General features: G+C 37.3%; 1 protein-coding gene across 2 annotated transcripts in view; it reads left to right on the top strand.

Moving 5' to 3' along the window:
* The window catches only part of PRKG1 (protein kinase cGMP-dependent 1), a 1,109,393-nt gene that overhangs the window by 1,046,872 nt on the left and 41,630 nt on the right, over positions 1-20,891 (top strand). The window lies entirely within an intron of this gene.

Genomic DNA, 20,891 nt, shown 5'->3' with positions numbered 1-20,891 from the left:
AAAATAAGATTATTTGCATAGCAGCATGTTTCATTGTACTTAATTCTATGCATGCAGAACTTAACATAGAACTTTATTAAGTATAATTTTAAAAGAAAATCTGCATATGAGTTCTAGGTATTAAGTTGTACTGATTTGAAAATAATACAAGTGTTCACCTAGGTATTCATTAAGTCAAGGAAGAAATTAAATCAATACGTGAGGAGCTTTAATAGATAATTTTCACTTGATTCACCCACACACACAGAAGACAAGATAATAAATCGTTCTACAATGAAGTCTTTTAAAAATCAAATATTTTATTGAATGTCTAGTGTAGGGTTAATATACCTAATTATTGTTATAAATGTAAAATAAGACATAGTTTCTCCCTTAAAAGTTTTTTTTCCTTATTAAAAAGCAAAAAGCTAGCAAATACCAAAACTTTAATAAAAATTAAGGTAGACTTTTGTGCTGTTGGGTTGAGTACTTTCAACATTCAGAATTCTAGAAGTAGAGTTGGTGAAGTGTTCACGAGAATGGTTTGGATAGTTAGATAAATGTCACTTTAAGTTGGACTTTGGCGTCCGCTGAGGGTAGAGGTGAGAGCATTCAGCCACCAGCTGGTCCCTACTCCCAGGGTCAGGGAATTGTGGGAATGGCTAAGGAGGCGCTGCCTCCAGTGAACAGTCCTTGATGTTCCCTTAGAATCAGCCCTTTGATGACTCCAGCCAGTGTACCAGCAGGGGTGACCCCTTTTAAGAAGTTAGTATAGTTCACCCATGGGAGCTACACATTACTCCTCTGTGAATAATTAGCTTGCTTCTGCCCCTCTCCTGTGGGTTGTGGCTACCCAGGTGTCTCCTGAGAAGAAGAGGGGTACAAAGCCAATGGTTTTTAGTCTCCCAATAATGTAACTGAACCAAAAGTCAATCTGGAATCCATTCTTAAAATCCAACCCCACTATAGTAACATGAATTGCTACCTAGAGTCATGGTCTTTGTATTTTACATTTTATTTTCTTATAAATATTTATCATGGACCCGTGAGTCATATGAAATATTAAATATGTGATATTATAGGATTTTCTAGGGAAGTAAATAGATGGATCTATAAAGAGATGGATGCTAAGAATCAGATAGTGTCATTGCAGCACAGAGTCTAGACTCAGATGACCTGCATAGAAAACTCATTTCTGTTCCTTACCAGCCATGTGATCTTGGAAAGTTAGTAAACTGTCTGTCTGTTAGTATCCTCAGGAAGGGGTTGTTCCTGTGAGAATTAAATGACAGTTAAGTGTAAAGCATTTGGAATAATGACTTTCACATATTACACATTCACTTAAAAAAAAAAGCTGTTTGTGTCTGTTGATGTTGTTGCTAGAAAGACAGACTGCCTTGTATAGATGCTTTAGTCTATTCTGAGGTCATGAGTGCACTCCAACACGCTAAATGCAATGACTGATTCTCATTTCTTATCCTATTGAAGTGATCTGTAGCTTTGGACACAATTGGCTACTTTTTCTTTCTCAAAACGTTTTTCTTCTGTGGCTCCCAGAGCCCTGTATTCTCATGTGTTTTCGTCTGCATTGGCTGTTCCATCTCTGCTGCTTTGCTGGTGGCTTCTGATCTCTCTGACCTTTCAGTGTCCATGTGGTCCAGGGCCCGGTCCTGGGATCTCTTCTCTTTTTGTGTCATCCCTGGTAATCTGGGGTGATTGCATAGCTGTCACATGCTGGCAACTCCCACATTGACACTTCTAGCCCAGATGTCTTTCTGAACTTCAGGCATCCAGCAGCCTACTTGAAAAATCCACTTAGAGAAATCACATACACTGCGAACTTCAAATATTAAAACTGAGCTCCTACTCTTCCTCCGAACCTGCTCTTCTTACATTTTTTCCATATTTTGATAAATAGAATTCCATTTTTCTTGTTTCTGAGGCTCAAACCTTTAGAATCATCCTTTTCTTCTTCCTTTCACTTATGCTTTACATTCATCTAACAGCAAATCGTATTGACTCTACCTTCAGAGTATGTCCCCAAACCAGCCACTTTGCATTACCATCTCAGTCCGAGCCACATGTCTTGTCTGGATTATTGTTTTGGCGTCAGACTTATTTCCATATTTTTGCTTATGCCCTCCTAGTCTATTTTTAACATAGAAGCTATAAAAACAGAATGCTCAAAACCATTCTCTGTGACTCCAAGTAAGTCAGATCTACAGTGGTCTGCGGTTTGCACACCTGTCAGCCTCCTTGCCTCCAGTCTCATCTCTTCTTCCTCTTCCCTGCCTTCACTGTGTTCCAGACACTAGAGGTTCAATGCTAATTGTAACACATACCAGACAGACTCTTGCTCCAGAGCAACTACAGTTTGTTTCCTCTGCCCAGAATATTCCAACCCCAGATTCCATGGGGTTCAGCCCTTCACTAATGTCTCCTCCACAGGGAAAGCTCCCCTAATTACCCGAGCTAAAAATACAGCCCTCCACCTCCTGTTCTGGCACCCCCCAGTCCCCTTTCCTTGCCTAATTTTGCTCCATAGCACTTACCACAATTTTGCATTCTATATTTTACTTGTTTGTTCTTCTCCTTCACTAGTATGTAAGGCACAGAGGGGCTGGATATCTTTTCTTCTCTTTTCTTTTCGGTATGCTGTGTCCACTGCTGTATTCTCAGCATCCGTAACAGGGGCTGGTGTATGCTTGTTTTCTTTGGTAATTTGCTAAAAGTAGTTCATGATCTCATAGACCTCTCTGATTTTGCTAAAAATATAGGAAATTTGAATTCCATTTTGATGGTAATGCTCAGGTTGCTTAAACGGTCTCAAATAATTCCAGGGGTTTTTATTTCATCTTGCCTTAGTGGCCCCGGCTATCTACCATAGTCTATCAAGTGCCTTTTAGCATAACTGACTTGTGTAATTTACTAGTCTCAAGAGAGTTAGTTAGATTGGTAAATGCTAAAAGGATTACAGGATTTTACTGGAATCGGTTTGTCTCTCACAGAGGGATTATTTTGTCATTAGCCTGGGGATAATTGCTATCACTCTCCACTTGGTTTCCATTATAAAACATGCAAGGCAAAGGTCACAGCTTACCAACGCTGAAAATGTACTTTGTGGTTTTAGGTCAATTGAAATGTTATTTCCATGCTGAAAAAATGATGATGAAAAGTATGTCATAACCAGATGTGAAATGGGCCAAGCCTGCCCCAGGCATCCCTCAGTGGTGGTTTGAGTCATTTGCAGAGACAGCTGAGTCCCTGATCAGAGGATGTTCCACTGAACGTCATTTTCATTTCTCAGAAGCTCCAGAGTAGGAAGAAAAAAGAATTTGTCGTCTTTCAGGACCATTAGATAGCTTGTATCCATCATATGAATAAAGGTCACAACCATAGGGGAAAAAAAATGAATATGTTATGAACTGTGTTGACATGGCAGTCATAAATACTGATTGAACTTAAGGTATATTTTGAATTCCTTTGAAGTGTGCAGAAATTGTTCAATATCAGTAGATTCTATCCAATGTTTTGGTGAAAAAAAGAAATATATAATCCTAAATTGCAAGAGACCTCATGTTTTGTCCAAGTGGAATGAGGTTATAGTTGGAGAATTTTAATATCTGGTCCTTGAAGCAGTTTGACGGGATTGAAGAAGTATTATTTATTATTATTATTTGTGAATTATAGTGAAAGGAGGAATAGTATATGAAGGCAACATGAAGACAGGAGTTATTTCCAAACTCCCCTCACATCATTTATAAGATTTCCAGTCCCATCTCACAATACTGACAAGGAAATATTACTTCTCTAACACTTAGTGCTAACAGTCACATCTAACACTCTTTTTTTCCCACCTTGGGGTAACACATTCATAGCATGCTATTTTACTACAGAGAATAAAGTCCATTTAGTGCAGAAATGATAATATAGATTGTACAAATGGAAGGCAGCTTTCTAACAAAAAAGAGTTCAGCACGTACAGTAATATCTAAAGATGTAAATAGGATAAACATCTTCTGTAGATATTGTATAAACTGTAGGGCTGCAGTGACAGATAAACAATGTGACACGAAAGTGTCCCCTTTTCACTACTTGTTGAAGTTGCAGTGCATGTGTGTCCAGTTATATTGTTACTATTTTTTTCAGTGGGTAATGAGTGAGAAGTTGTTTTGTAAGCAATGAAATACTGATCATTTCCATGTTACTTCTTAACTTTCTGTTTCTAATTTCAGATCTCCTTCCCCTTCCAAAGGAAGTTAGCCATGCCATAGCTTTAATGTCTGTTTTAGCTACAAAACTCAAATGCTCACTTTCTGTTAGACAATCTAAAACAGGTGGTATACAGTTTCTCATGATTTGGAATTCTTTAAAGGCAAGTAAATTTGAAGTTCAAGAGCGCGTAGGTTAAGCTGGCGTCACAATCCTGGTAACATTTTCCTGAATAAAAAGAAAACCTTTCTTGTGCAATGCAATTATCTGTGCACTTGTAACTCACAATTGCATCACTGCCATAATCATTATAGTCTCATTTTCATTAACTTAGCAAAAATTCCAAAACTAATCTCGGGTTTGATTCTGATTTGGATTTTCAATAGAAAGTAAAAGATGTGAAATGAAGAGAAAGCAGCTAAACCAGGAATTTAAGCTCCTGTACTGCTGATCTCGGAAGGAATCTGGCCTGGAAGGAGGAGACCTGAACTTAAAGGGGAAAGAGCTCTTGTTCAACTTTTAGGGGATGCCCTTTGACTTGGAAGCCCCTGCTTTTTGCCATTTGTCCCAGCCTGGCAAACATTCTTTAAAAAGTGGTCAAATCAAGCCTGAGACTGACAGGCCTATGTTTCATGTTCTTCTCTGGTGATTCTTAATGCTCTTCTGTGCGTTTCCTGCTGGGACGTGTACCTGAGCAGGTGTCTGCTCCTCTTTACTAAGAGATCTATATTTGGAAGCACACGGCACAGTGCCCGGCACATAAGGAGGTGCTTGACTTTAACTGGAGCACACAGACATGGACTGATAATAATAGGGTCATATGCACCATGTCTTAGCTTACTGTCATGTGTCCATGTCTGGAGGCCTATGGACCTTATTAGTCAGAGTCTGTGCAGCAGACCAGGCTGTTTAGGTCAGCATCACTAGCTCGAAGTAGACCTTTGCTAATATTTGCTAGAATGGATAGCAGTGAAATAACTGCAGTAAGTGGATTCCAAAAGCTTATCATGTCTATTTCATCTCAAAAACATCAGGCTTTTATGAGTAGTTTTCCACTGACATAAAACATCCCCATGCGATGTTAACTGTATTGTGTATTAACAGCATGGCTAATATATTCATGTGATGTGATGAAATGTTGCAAATATGCTTTGATTGAGCCTTATAAAAAAATAGATCTTCTGTGTCCTTTTTTTCTTCTGTTGTCATTTGTCAGTAAAATGATAATGAAGAAATCTTCTTTCTCTTCAATTTATTTTATCTTCAAAACTCACCTCTGGGAGTGTTCCCCTAATAAACATTACTCAGTGGGGTAAAGACATTATAAATCGTGTAAGGCCTTTATCGAAGGAATATTTATAATTATTGCCAAAGGCAAGGAAGTGAAAGATCTGAAATTTAGCTATCCTCTTCTAAAAGACACACTTAGAAATCTCTGGTCCAAAATGAGGCATCTGCAATTTCATCTGCACGTGAAACCAGTGAGATCCTTTGTGCTGCTAGAATTTAGCCAGGTCTTTGTCCTGTTTCCTAGTGAACTGCCCTCAAGGTGGCTTCAAGGAAGTGTCTCATACTGAGTTAAGTCCCAGGAAAATGGGAGAGGGGTCTGTTTGCAGGATTAGATCACTGATGGCTTCTTGGCAATTCTGATTTTGGCAACAATTCATCCTCAGATAGGACACTCTCAGACCCTCAGACTGTCTGTAAATGCCTCTCGAGACTCTGTTTCAGGCATTCCCAAGCTCTGGATTATGATGGTTGTTGTCTGACTCTGTATCTATTGCCTAACTGGGGCTAAGAGCATGGTGGTGTATCGTCTGTCTCCCACAGGCTCAGGGAATAGTTGAAGGTAAGGGTCTTATGCTGAAACAACATGGGAACATTATACTTTTCTTTTGTCTATGCGATGGATCATAAATTCCATATTCCCAAAGAGCAACACCTAGTAGAATGGTGAAAAGTATATTAAATTTAAATGTCAAAGGTACACCCTCCTGTACCCTTCTTTTAATAGGAGGCCTAAAATATAGTGTAGAGAACCACATTTCATTCATCATATGTTCCACTGCTTTCAGTTTAATTCAGTCATTTGATAGCACCTGATCATACACAAGATGGTGAGAAATGAAATGGTGAAAATGTAGCATGAATTGCATTATACAGCAGCAGTAGAAAGCATTAACAAGGTCTGTAGGGAGCATGATACGCCACTGATGAGGACATTTTGAATAAATAGATTGAATTTTAGGAAAAGGAAGAAAATATCAACTTTGTGGCATATTTGCATATTTATATCTTCCTATGTTAATTTTTACCTCTACATAGTAACATCCCATTTATCTCTAGTTTGCTTGCTAAGCAACTCTACTACCTAGATCCTAGCCCAATGAGGGGGAAAAAAAAGAGAATGTAGAGCAGCCGAAAGTCCAGGGACAGGAAAATGAGGCAATTAGTAAGAACAAGAAAAATTACCTGGCACATAGGAAAAGCTCCATGAAAGGTTAACGATCATAGTTTTTGTTATTGATTCCTTATAATTCTATTTTACATGCATTATCTCATTTACTGGTTACCATAACCCAAAGGAGGTGGGAAACTGAGGCATAGAGGGACCCTGCAGCTATTCAAACTCACGTAGCCATTGAAAGAGCTGGGATTTATCCAAAGCAGACTGGCTCCAGATACGTTTTAACCATCTAACATGATTGTCTCCTTAGGTACCCACTGATTGCATAAATATATTATAGGTGCAGTTCTAACCAATTTGGCTATCTGGCTTTATGGCTCCTAGAAAATAAGTGTGTCTGGGTCAGAAATGAGAGGTAAGACAGGATTCCTGACTCTTATTAAGAGATAATACTTAAAAACTGAGCAACGAATAACAATGTTATACTATAGAATTTTTTTAAGGTCATCTTAAATAGAAGTAACAGCACAGTAATTAATATTTTTAAATTATGGTTTGGGGTCGTCCTCTGAATGCTCTACTGTGTTCAGTAAATTCTGCTTTTAAATGTTTTGAAATAAAATAATTCATTCTCAGAATATTGATGCTCTGAAAGAGGTGAGAGAAATCTGTGTGGTAGTTAGAAGGGATATTAAGCTTCAGTGATCTAAACAATGTGCTTCTTGGTGGAACACCCCATTTCTTGATGGTGCTGGATAATTTGGGGTCTTACTATTAAACAGTCATACTTTCTAGATCCTAGGTCTTTGAAACATCTGGTAAGTATCTTGCTGAGCTTGCTTTCCCTCAAACTTTTTTTTTGAGTTATAATCAGTTTACAATGTTGTGTCAATTTCGAGTTTAGAGCACAATTCTTCAGTTATACATGAACATTCATATATTCATTGTTGCATTCTTTTTTGCTGTGAGCAACTACAAGATCGTGTATATATTTCCCTGTGCTATACAGTAAAATCTTGTTTATCTATTCTACATATGCCTGTCAGTATCTACAAATTTCCCAGTCTGTCCCTTCCCACTCCCCTCCCCCTGGCAACCACAAGTTTGTATTCTATGTCTGTGAGTCTCTTTCTGTTCTATTCTCTTTGTTCTTTCTTTCTTTCTTTCTTTTTTAGATTCCACATATGAATGATCTCATATGGTATTTTTCTTTCTCTTTCTGGCTTACTTCACTTAGAATGACATTCTCCAGGAACATCCGTGTTGCTGCAAATGGCGTTATGTTGTTGGTTTTTATGGCTGAATAGTATTCCATTGTAGAAATATACCACATCTTCTTTATCCAGTCATCTGTTGATGGACATTTAGGCTGTTTCCATGTCTTGGCTATTGTAAATAGAGCTACTGTGAACATTGGGGTGCAGGTGTCATTTTAAAGTAGGATTCCTTCTGGATATATGCCCAGGAGCGGGATTCCTGGGTCACATGGTAAGTCTATTCCTAGTCTTTTGAGGAATCTCCATACTGTTTTCCACAGTGGCTGCACCAAACTGCATTCCCACCAGCAGTGTAGGAGGGTTCCCCTTTCTCCACAGCCTCTCCAGCATTTGTCATTTGTGGAATTTTGAATGATGGCCATTCTCACTGGTGTGAGATGAGACCTCATTGTAGTTTTGATTTGCATTTCTCTGGAAATTAGTGATATTGAACATTTTTTCATGTGCCTATTGATCCTTTGTATGTCTTCCTTGGAGAATTGCTTGTTTAGGTCTTTGGCCCATTTTTGGATTGGGTTGTTTGTTTTTTTCTTATTAAGTTGTATAAGGTGCTTATATATTCTGGAGATCAAGCCTTTGTCGGTGTCATTTGCAAAACATTTCTCCCATTCTGTAGGTTGTCTTTTTGTTTTACTTCTGGTTTCCTTTGCTGTGCAGAAGCTTGTAAGTTTCATTAGGTCCCATTTGTTTATTCTTGCTTTTATTTCTATTGCTTGAGTAGACTGCCCTAGAGGAACATTTTTGAGATGTATGTCAGATAATGTTTTGCCTATATTTTCTTCTAGGAGGTTTATTGTATCTTGTCTTATGTTTAAGTCTTTGATCCATTTTGCGTTTATTTTCGTGTATGGTGTAAGGGAGTGTTCTACCTTCATTGATTTACGTGCTGCTGTCCAGTTTTCCCAGCACCATTTGCTGAAGAGAGTGTCTTTATTCCATTGTATATTCTTGCCTCCTTTGTCAAAGATTAGTTGACCAAAAATTTGTGGGTTCATTTCTGGGCTCTCTGTTGTATTCCATTGCTCTGTATGTCTGCTTTTGTACCAATACCATGCTGTCTTGATGACTGCAGCTGTATAGTATTGTCTGAAGTCTGGGAGAGTTATTCCTCCAGCCTCTTTCTTTCTCTTTAGTAATGCTTTGGCAATTCTAGGTCTTTTGTTGTTCCATATAAATTTAATTACGATTTGTTCTAGTTTTGTGAAATATGTCCTGGGTAATTTGATAGGGATTGCATTATATCTGTAGATTGCCTTGGGCAGTGTGACCATTTTAACAATATTGATTCTTCCAGTCCAGGAGCATGGGATATCTTTCCATTTCTTAAAGTCTTCTTTAATTTCCTTCATCAGTGTTTTATAGTTCTCTGTGTATAAATCTTTCACCTCCTTGGTTAGATTTATTCCTAGGTATTTTACTACTTTGGGTGCTATTTTAAAAGGGATTGTTCCTTTACTTTCTTTTTTGGTTGATTCATTGTTAGTGTAAAGAAATGGAACAGATTTTTGAACATTAATCTTGTAACTTGCTACCTTGCTGAATTCTTCAATCAGCTCTAGTAGTTTTTGTGTGGACCTTTTAGGGTTTTCTATATATAGTATCATGTCATTGGCATATAGTGACACTTTTACCTCTTCTTTTCCAATTTGGATCCCTTTAATTTCTCTCTCTTGCCTGACTGCTGTGGCTAGGACTTCCAAGATTGTGCTGAATAGGAGTGGTGATAGTGGGCAGCCTTGTCTTGTCCCAGATTTTAGTGGGAAGCTTTTGAGTTTTTCACCGTTGAGTACTATGCTGGCTGTAGGTTTGTCATATATAGCTTTTATGATGTTGAGATATGTTCCCTCTATACCCACTTTGGTGAGAGTTTTTATCATAAATGGGTGTTGAATTTATCAAATGCTTTTTCTGCATCAGTAGAGATGATCATGTGGTTTTTGTCCATTCTCTTGTTGATGTGATGTATTACATTGATTGATTTGCATATGTTGAACCACCCTTGTGTCTCTGGGATGAACCCCACTTGATCATGATGTATAATCTTTTTTATGTGCTTTTGAATTCTATTTGCTAATATTTTAATAAGGATTTTTGCATCTATGTTTATCAGTGATATTTGTCTGTAATTGTCTTTTTTGGTAGTGTCTTTGCCTGGTTTTGGTACCAGGGTAATGGTGGCTTGATAGAATGAGTTTGGGAGTATTCCCTCCTTTTCAATCTTCTGGAAGAGTTTGAGAAGGACTGGTGATGAGTTCTTCTTTGTATGTTTGGTAGAATTCCCCAGTGAAGCCGTCCGGTCCTGGACTTTTATTTGTAGGGATGCTTTCCCTCAAACTTAAACTGATGGTTTAAAGAGCCTTTTGCCTGTCAGCAGATTCTTGATCCACTGATATGTTAGATATCACATTTCCTTTGTTATGCACCTAAGAAAGGTCTTCTCTCTAAACAAATTGCCTTGCAATACTCTAAACTGTTATATTTAAGAATAGACAGATAGTAGTAGAATTTACTTCCTATATGTAAATATTTTCTAGACAGAGACAAGGCCTGCAACTGTAATGTTAGCCTCCTGAAACCTACAACTGCAGTAATTCTTACTGCTACTTTTTTACATTTTTGCTTTCCAGCGAGCAAGTATCACTCTAGAAATTAATAATCACTTCTATGAATCTTTTTCAAATCTTGTCTCTTACAAGAAGCATAAGTTTTAGGCTTCTTTCAGCTTCATACATAGGCTGTAGCACAATTTAGAAATAAAAGTTAACTTTGGCAAGCCAATGAACTCACTTACATCAAGGTCATCTTGTGGCCTGTGTTGGTGATTTAATTATCCACACTTTGGCAAGAATGGCCTGTAGAAATCTTGTTTCTGAAGCAATAATCATTATAGCAGTGGATGTGTTGGCACCAGAATGTCAATATATCAGCTTTTTAAAGAACAAAACTCCACAGACCAACTATCTATCTATCACCTGTTTTCTGTTACATTTCTTAAGTGGTATCTTTGTACAAATAGCACCATAGTATAATTTCATTACTACTGAAATATCCTTTGTAGTTCAGTAAAAATAGAGTAATCATTGCTAAAGACAGATTTCCACAGTTTGTAATTGTTTACCTCATATTTGATATATTTTATACATTTACATTGAAGTTAATGTTCCATCCATTTTTTCCATACCTGGCCAAATACTCCATAGTTCTACAGCGAGAAACTGTGTGACCCTTTCAGCTTTCCACTTGGAAGGAAAGACCACCCTTCTCTGCAGCCCACCCTCTAAATCCCAGTTTCCTTCTAGTTCACTGCACAGGACACTGCTCACAGGTGCCAAGATACAGTACATGTTTCTAAGGCTCTCACCTCCAGTTCATCAATTTCCTGTTCTAAAAGGGAAGAAAGGTTTTCTGTCCTCTATCTGCAGTTCTGATATGTCTGCAAAGTTACAAGAGGGGCAAATCAGACTAAGAATCCAATTAGATGCTGTCTGCCCTGTGAACACTTAAGTGGATATCCAACATCCAGATTGTTAAACATGGTAGAGAGAGGCAGGTCAAAGGGATGCTCTCATCACAAATGTAGCTTGTTTTATTGTTAAAAGACCTTGGAAAACCAAATTAATCCACCAAGGCCATGTGAACTTGGTTAGCTGTTAACTCCTGAGAGAAAATTTAATAACCTGGATGAAGAAAAGGAGATCACAAAAAGAGAATTGAGAATAGGTTGTAGCCAAAATGTCAACTTTATCCCTAAAAAAATCTGGGAGGAAAAGGAAGTCAAATATTGAAAAAATATTCTCTACCTGTTAAGTGGTATAAAGAATAACCATAATAGGTCTGAATGTCCCTCCCAATTTCCTTCTTTTCACTCTATTATTTATTAATTATAAAAAAGGAGAGGATTATTTCATGCTATTCAATAAAATATGTAGTTATCAGGTCAGGAGCTTTATGAGGTGGTAAGATAGATCAAATTCATCGTTTTTCACTTTAGGTACATAGTTTAGCAACTTCATATTGAAATAATTCACTTAGTGTTCTCTGCAATCTGTTAGTGAGTACCCCTCTTTAAAAACCATTGTTAAAAGCACAGAAGAATTGCCAATATGTGCAGTGAAATTCACTCAGGAGTGAAGTTCACTTTAAGTGTTACAGAATTATTTATTTAAGTCAAAGGTATAGCTAAAGTGAAATCTGATTACAAATTAATTCTAAACTTCCATGACAAATGAGGCGTGTACTGTGAGAGACAATTATTATAATAATTCCATACCATTATAGAAAAGAAGCAGTGATTTAAGGATATTGAGTTGTTCCTTTATCACCATTATCTCTTCACTCCTGTGGTTTGTATAAAAAATGTATGGAGAGACACCAGCTTCAAATACTGTGGCCATCTGTGCAAATCATAACCCGTGTATTTTATTGTGAGCCTTTTGAATCATTGTGCAGACACCTTAGCAGCGTGGAAATGTGTAACGCCTTTGTAAAGTGAATTGGTCTTGAGGGCGACACATTTCTAAGGTAAAAAATTATGGAGAAGACCACATTTTAATAGAGCTCCTTTTGCATTTCTTGGTTCCTGTAAGTATGTACTCTGTCAAAAACTGTAGAATTAATATCTCAGCCAGGTGATCAAGGTCCGTGATGTCATATCCATAGCATATGTCCTTGATATGATGTGATGAAAAGGGCACTTTACTTCATTCTCCACAACTTATAATGAGTAAAATCATGAGAAAAACATCAAATTTGCCCCGACTGAGAAATATGTACAAAACACCTGACTGGTACTGCTCAGACTGTCAAGGTCAGCACAAACAAGGCACGTCTGAGAAACTTGGCGCAGCCAGAGAGAATCTACGGAGGTGTGACAGCTACATGTGATGTGGCATCCTGGATGGGGTCCTGGAACTGAAAAAGGACATCGGGTAACTCCTAAGGAAATCTGAATAAAATACGGAAATCCCCTTTTTTAAAAAAAAGCCCCAAGCCCTATCGATTGCTTTATTATTCAGTTCTGTTGCCTGCAGCATAGAACAGTGCCAGATTTTGCATCCAGATGGCAATGGCCTGATAACAAATACATGGTATTTTCTGAGAATTCATTCATTTGATAAATGCACCACCGCTATTACTGAACAATTTGACACGGCAACATTTTTGCTTAATTTTCTTTCTTTCTGCTTCATATGTTCTCACTCAGGAAAAGATAGACACACTTTCCCCATTTCGAGAATGGATAGCATTCTCAAAAATCATTTGAGAATAACTGGAACTTGGGACACATTTCCCTGTGATACTTGTACATGTTGTGATAAGTGTCTGTCACATACGTAGCAAATTAATATGAATAGTTCATTAAAACTTACATATGGTCATTAACCTTGGTAATTAACCATGATAGAGACTTACGCATGAATCCTATTTTAAAATACCAATGCCTGGTCTGAAATCCTAAGTTTTTGTCAAGGTCTATGTTTAACTCAACCAGTAATTCTGATATGAATCCTAGGTGAGAGGGAACCTCTGGTCTATGAGAATCTATGGTGAAATGCATTTACAGTTCTGTTTTGAACATCAGGACATACATTTTCCAACTGCTTGCCTTCCTTGCATACCAGAAATTGAGAGCAAGATGCCCTTAAGTTATAGCCTCTGCTAGTATTTCCGAAAATAAGAGCTTCAGGAGTCAGAGATCAGAGGACAACAAAGGAGGAAAAAGAAAATGTGGGTACTAGGGCTTTCTGAGAAGTTGTATTTCTCAGGACACTTGGAATCCCAGAACAGTTCAGCTGCAAATGAGTGTTATAGACACGTCTAGTACAAACCTTGCATTTTGAAGAAAAGGAAATGTGTTGGTCAGGTTGGTCCTGGACCTACTCCCTGATCACTTCCTTTATTATATTCCTAGAGGCCTGGGAGGGTAGCGTATCGTCTTCTCAATTTTCTTCTTGCCCCATACACTGCATTTTATTGCCTTTTCTTCCTTTGACGCACTGTGACAATGACCACGTCCCCAAGCTTCCTGTCTCTGAAGTTCATGCAGAATCCTTCAGAGATAAAAGAGGAGCCATAAAAAAAGGGTGAACATAGTAAAGGTCCAGAAATAGAAGCTGAACCCTGGTGTTAAGTCTTGCTAATCCTTCTGTTCCCAGTTCAATCTCCTGACTGATCCTTTGATTAAGAGAACAATTAAGATTAATTGTAAGGTTTAATTAAGCTTAAACTTTCTCTTGTTTTGTTTGTTTGTTTTTGAATATTATAACCCTCATCTAAAAAATGGCCTATCAGAAAAGGCAAAGACTTCTTAGTTCTGTGGTGGAAAAAGAAATTTTTGTATCTGAGGGGAAAACTTGGGCTGCCTTTACCCATCCCTTCTTTATAATGTAATCTGTGGCAAACACAGTCCTCCTGGAAGCTGAGTGGGAGTGCTGCTGTGAGGGGTGTTACGCTGGGGTGGCAGGAGGCCGAAGGATGAGGATGAGGGAGGCTTCCCAGGCAGACGTGCTGGAGCAGTGAAGGCAGGAGGTATCATTTTCACCTGCCTTCTTTCCCCTGAAACCTCACCTTCCTGGCCTTGGGAAGCTGTGCTGTGCCAGTCTGCACCATCCTGGTCTACAACCGTAAGCAAAGGACTCAGGATGAGAGTCTGAGATGTAGGAAAGGGAGGAGGAGAAATTAACCTGCACTGAGATGAGAGAGAACTTCCTCAGACCCTGGCCTCTGATGGCTGTCCATTTATGTGAAGGAAATCTCTCTCCTGGCAGAAATAAAGTTGGGCACTGCATGCTTTTATGTGTGATTGCATACATTCAAGTATCCATATTCTTGAAAGCAAAAATAATAATTGCTGAATAACTTAATAAATAACTTTCTATTATGGGCCAGTGAGTCTGTTAAAGTAACAAACACCATAGGGGAAAATATATCTTCAATTCCTTTTTGCCATTTTTTCCATGGCAGTATATATTTACTTAGGCCCTTATTTTAGGAAAAGAAAAATTCAATTCAATATGGAATCTATTTAAAAATTGAGTAGCTAAAAATGCTTATTGGTCAATACATTTTAAGCTAACAGCAGGTAGCATATCCTCTCACATCTTTTACAAATTCTGCTCTGATATTTGAATTTTTAAAAACTATCTTTGGAGCATCAATGTACTTTTGTTTCGAGTCCTTTCATTTAACTGGTGCACACACACATACCACACCACATACAAGAAGGCATCAGTGCTTAGCTACAGAAGTCACATTCTTGACTTAAATCCATAATAAAATAGCATATTATTCAAATATATTTTATAACTTATATGTTTGCTTTGTTCTTCAAATACAGAGTATTATAAAAACTGTGAAGATAGAAACAGACAGTAGAAAGCATCACAGACCACAAGTCCAATCACCAGTCCCTTATACCTGCGTCTCTGTGACTGTGGCTCAGTCACTTACCATCTCTGGACTTAGCTCTCTCATTTTTAAAAATGTGAAGGTTGGATTAGATGAGCTCCCAGTGGTGTTGATCTGGATTTTGAACTATGTTAGTATCTTAATCCTTTGAGATACAAACATCTTTAAAGTTGTGTGATTCTCTATCTTGTTTAAAATGAAGTTTTTGGAATAAGTATAAATATGTCATGATGTGAAACATACCCAAGGCTTCCAGCCCCAGTTCTTCTAGTGTGAAATTACTGAAATCAATCACTTATCAAAAACTGGTCTACCCAGTTGCAAAATAGAAGTGAAAATATTTATTATCCCATCTTCACAGAGAATCAGGGAGGCTAAATTAAATGAAAGAAATTTTAGTCCTTCAAAGAAAAGACAGGTGCTTCCTAAATGCAAAATATTTGCATTATTATCGTTCTTATTATGCAGCCGATATGAGAAATCCAATTTCCCTGTGTATTCCTATTGGCTCTATCTCCTCAGGGGAATGTATTTGAAAAATATGTAGAACCAGTTCATGTCTAGAGAACTTAAAAAATGGCTGTGTTTCTGAAAACCACAATTTTGGAAATAGAGGAAGCAAGCTAATGTCTCAAAATCCGTGAAGAGATTTTTCTAGAAAAAATTGACATAATGAAATACTTTATATTCATTAAGTTACTTTCAAACTTTTTATTTCTTCAAGCTTTTACCACTACTGCTAAAAGAATAGTGACTCTACCTATATGCTTTATGGCCAAATAAATTAGAAATCATCCCTTTTTGTTTAGATTTTTAAGAATAGGGTCTCTTATGTCTAAATTGTTTTTAAAAACCTTATAGGGATGTTTGTAAATGCTTATTTGAAAAACAGTATTTCAATAGGAAATAACTCCCCTATACAATATAAAATAGTTCACAGTTTTCAAATGAAGTAAAAAAATTCTGCTTTTAAAGTTTAATTTAACAATGAGACTTTAATAAAGCAATTAAATTGAGAAGATGATTGATGACTTGATTATAGATTTAAGAAAGCCTACCCATTCTTACCTTAGGGACTAACCTTTAATTCCAAACATTTTAGAATCAGGGGCATAGGACATGTACTGTTTTCACATACACAAAGTTAAAGAAGCCCAAATCACACCTGTACTAAATATGCAAATAAGTATTATTGGTCCAGGGACCAATTCTACTTTCTATATGGCCACTTGTCTGGCTGAATTTATACTTATTCTACTAGACCTACAACTTAATGCACCAAACTTCATTAAATCAGAAACTATTATTGACTAAAATCCTGTGTACCAAAGTGTTTATTAGGTAGATGGCCAGTCTTATAGCTTGCATATATCTTAGACCAGGTATCTATTTTATGTTTAAGTCTGATTTTTTTAAAAGTTCTTACCCCTTTAAATTACTTCTGTAGATTATTATTTATAGAGTTCAATGTTCTTTGATCACATAAAAAGTAAAAGGATTTCTAGGCATTTATCTGAACATTTAAGCAAGCTAGGATTCTGACTTTATACAAATCATACTTATTTACTTAAGTGTATGTTTGTTGATACTTCTACAAAGGCCTGAATGTTGAAGAAGTCAGGACTTGTAAGTACAGAGTCACTGACGGAAATAGGACCGCGAGTCATGAGCTTTCGTCTGTGTACTAGGATGTGCTCTTGCATCATGTTCAAGTCCAGTGGAGACATCGATTATCTCATCTTACCTATTAGAAGTTATGGAATAGGAAACTTAGTCATAGATGAGAGCCCATGTGTATTTACTGAAACATTTTATAGGTTTCCCCAAGAACTGATCAAATGAAATTCAACAGGAAATAAAAATACACCAAGAGCAGAGAAGCACAGGCAAAGCAGTGGGAACTGATTTGCGTGTGGGTTAGAAGGTGCTAAGACTTTACTTGACTTTCCTCAGAGACATTTAGAGCAGACTTCTGGAACTGATTTGCAGGACAGATGAGCTGGGCTACATCAGATAGGGCCACATTAGTCTGCTCTTCCATTGGCTCTTAATTACTGGCTTTCGTATCTCATCTGGAACTACTGTTATGTTCCTTTGGTTGTTGGACCTTACTTTAAAGCTGCACATACTATTGTTTGCTTTGAAAAATAATTCTGAACCATTTCTGTTATTTTAATATCAAGGAAAAGATAAAAATCTTAATTTCCATACATTTTTGCACTGGGTTATTGAATCTTTGTATTTGGTTTTCAGTATTAAGGAGAAGTGTTTGCTTCTTAATAAAAATGGTCAGTCATAAGGAATAGAACATAATTCTGTTATTTTCTTTTTGAAATGGAGACAGAATTGATTTCATGGGTATATGGCAACAACAAAAAACAATTGTGTGAATAAAAAAGGACGTCTGATTCTTACTCCTTGGTTTTGTGGAAGCTGCTGCTGTTGGAAGAGATAGGAAATGCAAACTAAGGGTTATTATCTGTTTCTGAAAGGAAGTAAATGTAATACTGGATAGATGTGTAGTTTTAGATGGAGAAAGAGAGGTTAAGATTATTCCAGTATTTTTCTGTTTCTAGACTTTGTATGTATATCTTGGTCTCATCCTCTTTACACCTGTGCCTTTACATTTTCATGTCTTTTAGAACCTCCTCGGGTATATAAGCAGAAATATAAAGAGGAGGTGAAAAATCAGGCTTTTTAGATCTTAGGCGCTTTTTTCTAGAAAAATCATTTTCTTTTTAAGCAGTTCTTAAAAGTTCTATATCTCACTATTTATTTAAATAGTACCCCTTACAGATAGGTGGATCTGATCACCATAGGCCCAGGTGAATCTTATGGTCAGGCATGTTTGAGAAATAATATATTATCTGTCTTCCTCACCCAACACACTTACTCTCTTGTTGTATAGTTATTTTCATGTTGTTAACCTATTTTGAGGGCTTTTAAGCTTCCTCAAGTTAGATGCAGACAGGGTACGTCAGTATGTACACTTCTCTGGAAAGAGGATGCATAGCTCTAACCCCATATTAAAACAAATACATGAATACAGTTGACTTTTGAATAACATAGGTTTGAACTGCGTGAGTCCACTGATCTGTGGATTTTTTTCATTAGTAAATACTGTGTGATCCAGTTGGTGAACGGGCAGACACAGAATGGCAGATTCAGGAAGACTGTGCATATGGAGGCCCCACTATAAATTATATGTGAATTTTTGACTGTAGAAAGGTTGGCGTCCCTAAGCTTTGCACTGTTCAAGGATCAGCTGTAAATAATAATATTCTTTAAAAAAAAATCTGTATCTCAAACTAAGGAACATTAGAAAATATACTTTATACTCCTTGCTAGATTTTAAGCAAGGAAACATCAGGAACAGTATGTCTTGCTGATAGATGTTTCCCTTAGCACTTGGCAACTGTCCCTCTCAGAAACACTTTTGCACAGGTGGATTTTAGAACTGCGTGAAGTGGGGCCTTATTTCTTGGCCCCGGTACCCCACAGTGGTACGTTATCTAGGAACTTGTGTTCCACGTTTACCTCCTTTAGGCAGAAGGAGTTTATAGAACAGCAGCCATTTACTTAACCAGTTTATTTAGTCTCCTTTCCCATTCAAAATTATCATTAATTAAAGGAAGTAGAACATAATTGAGGGATGCAAATTATTTTCAAATAATCCCTGAGTAATAAGAAAGAATGAAAATGTCCCTCCAAGTTACAAGCTTGAGTGGCTAGATACCTGCCGAAGCTAATTCTTCTATACTTTTAGCTTTTGTACAAAGGTCTCTTCCGGTGGTGATTTCCATGGTGAAAAAACAAAGCTGTTGATTCAAAAAGGAAAAGTATACAGAGTCTGTGTGATGATGAGACTCCCTAAAGGGTAACCTCAATGAGAAAAAATAGGTATGAAGTACTAAGGAACTAGCACTTCCTTGGTTAGAAAAGAGGAACAGCTTGGTCATGGTCTTATGTTGTTGGGCTTCCCCCAAAATGACCTGAGGCAAATAGCAGCAGAAGTGAAGATCAAGAGCACAATTATCCAAAGGCCCCTTCAAAATGTATCTCACCAACCATTAGATAAAAATCACCCAACTAGTAGTACTTTAAAAATTTACCTAGAAATAACAGCAAAGTAATTAACGAAGATTAGCAAAGTATGATGACAAGGTTACCAATCTCTTTTCATTAAAACACATGAAATACTTAACTGTAATTGGTGTTTCCAGTATAGAAGGCAGTATATATTTAAGCAGATTTTAATGGCTACAAAGAAAATGTCTACTGTTTAATATGAGATTTAATACGTCCCTCCCATCCATTAATTAAAATATGATCAGACAGTAACTGTAAACTAAGTCAAAAGGATTTTGCTGTAGAAGGGCAAACACAAAGTAACCACCTTGTAAGTTTTGCATTCTGCATGTCTTTTTATCCATGTTGCTTTTTTAAAAGCTGTGATAGCCATTACAGAGCTACTGTTCTTTCCTATGGGTCTAGAATGACAGGGGTAGGAGCAAAGGACAAGTTATAATAACCCCCAATACTTTTGACATGAATGCATCATACCCCAGATTCACTGGGCAGCTACTGATTTCCCTGGACCATTTTAATCCACCCCAAGATCCTTCTGTGGCTTCTGGAACCCCTTGAGGTGTTCAGAACTATGGTCCTCAACCCTTACAGTGCATCAGAATCATCCAGGGAGCTTTAAAAATGTGGATATTTGATACTGCTTCCAGAGATTACTGATTCACTCAATCTGTAGTGGTACCCAGATTAAGCAGTTTCTAAAAGATGCTCAGGTAGTTCTGATGTGCAACAAATGGCTGACCACTTATTTGGATATTTCCAGCCTAATTTTACAGAGCCCAAGTGTAAGGATTGGGAGGGGGGTGCATCTTCAAGAGCTATAAGTAATAACACCATACTTTAAATGTATAAAATGATATCAAAATAATCTGAAAGAGTTTACCCTCTGCGCATCTGAGATTTCTAAGTCCAGCAAGCACATAGGATGTTATTCAAAAACAATCTCATTAAGAATCTGACTGCCAGGAAATGCTTGAACACAAACTATCACGGAGTCTGATCCAAACAGATGTCTTTTTAAGCACCTGTTGGTGTGAACTCTGCCACTGGCCCTTTAAATGGGATGGAGTTTTAATTTTCCAAAAGTAGGGAGCCAGTTGGCATGCCAGAAATGTGCATTTGTTGCTTGCGTTCCATTCTAGAAAACTACCTCTTGAAGTGCTATGTTGATCTCTTGATTGTGTAGTTAATGAGAGGAGTCTGCAAATACCATGCAGATTGACTAGCAGCCTTACTTATAGAGGTTTATTATAGGGAGTTGATTTCCCATAATCAGCTAATAATGAAAAACAACGTTTTTACCCACTTGTGAATTTTTCAAGAATTGACATGTTAAAAACCAGAACTGTGGTTGTAAATTGGAGAATGTTCAAATCTCACCTGGAAAGCCGTTTCACATTTCTCCCACGTGGGGAGTCTGAGTTTGTGTTTGATTATAATGGAATAGCTGAAACGTTACACAGCCTAACACCAAACATGTCTGTGGATGATCCTATCCAAAAAGTGACACAAGCTGTGTGAGT

The sequence above is a fragment of the Vicugna pacos genome, chromosome 11 (genome assembly GCF_048564905.1).
Source record: "Vicugna pacos chromosome 11, VicPac4, whole genome shotgun sequence".
In the NCBI taxonomy this organism is placed as follows: Eukaryota; Metazoa; Chordata; class Mammalia; order Artiodactyla; family Camelidae; genus Vicugna; species Vicugna pacos.
Note: the sequence above shows the minus strand (reverse complement) of the source record. Positions and strands in the feature narration are given on the sequence as shown.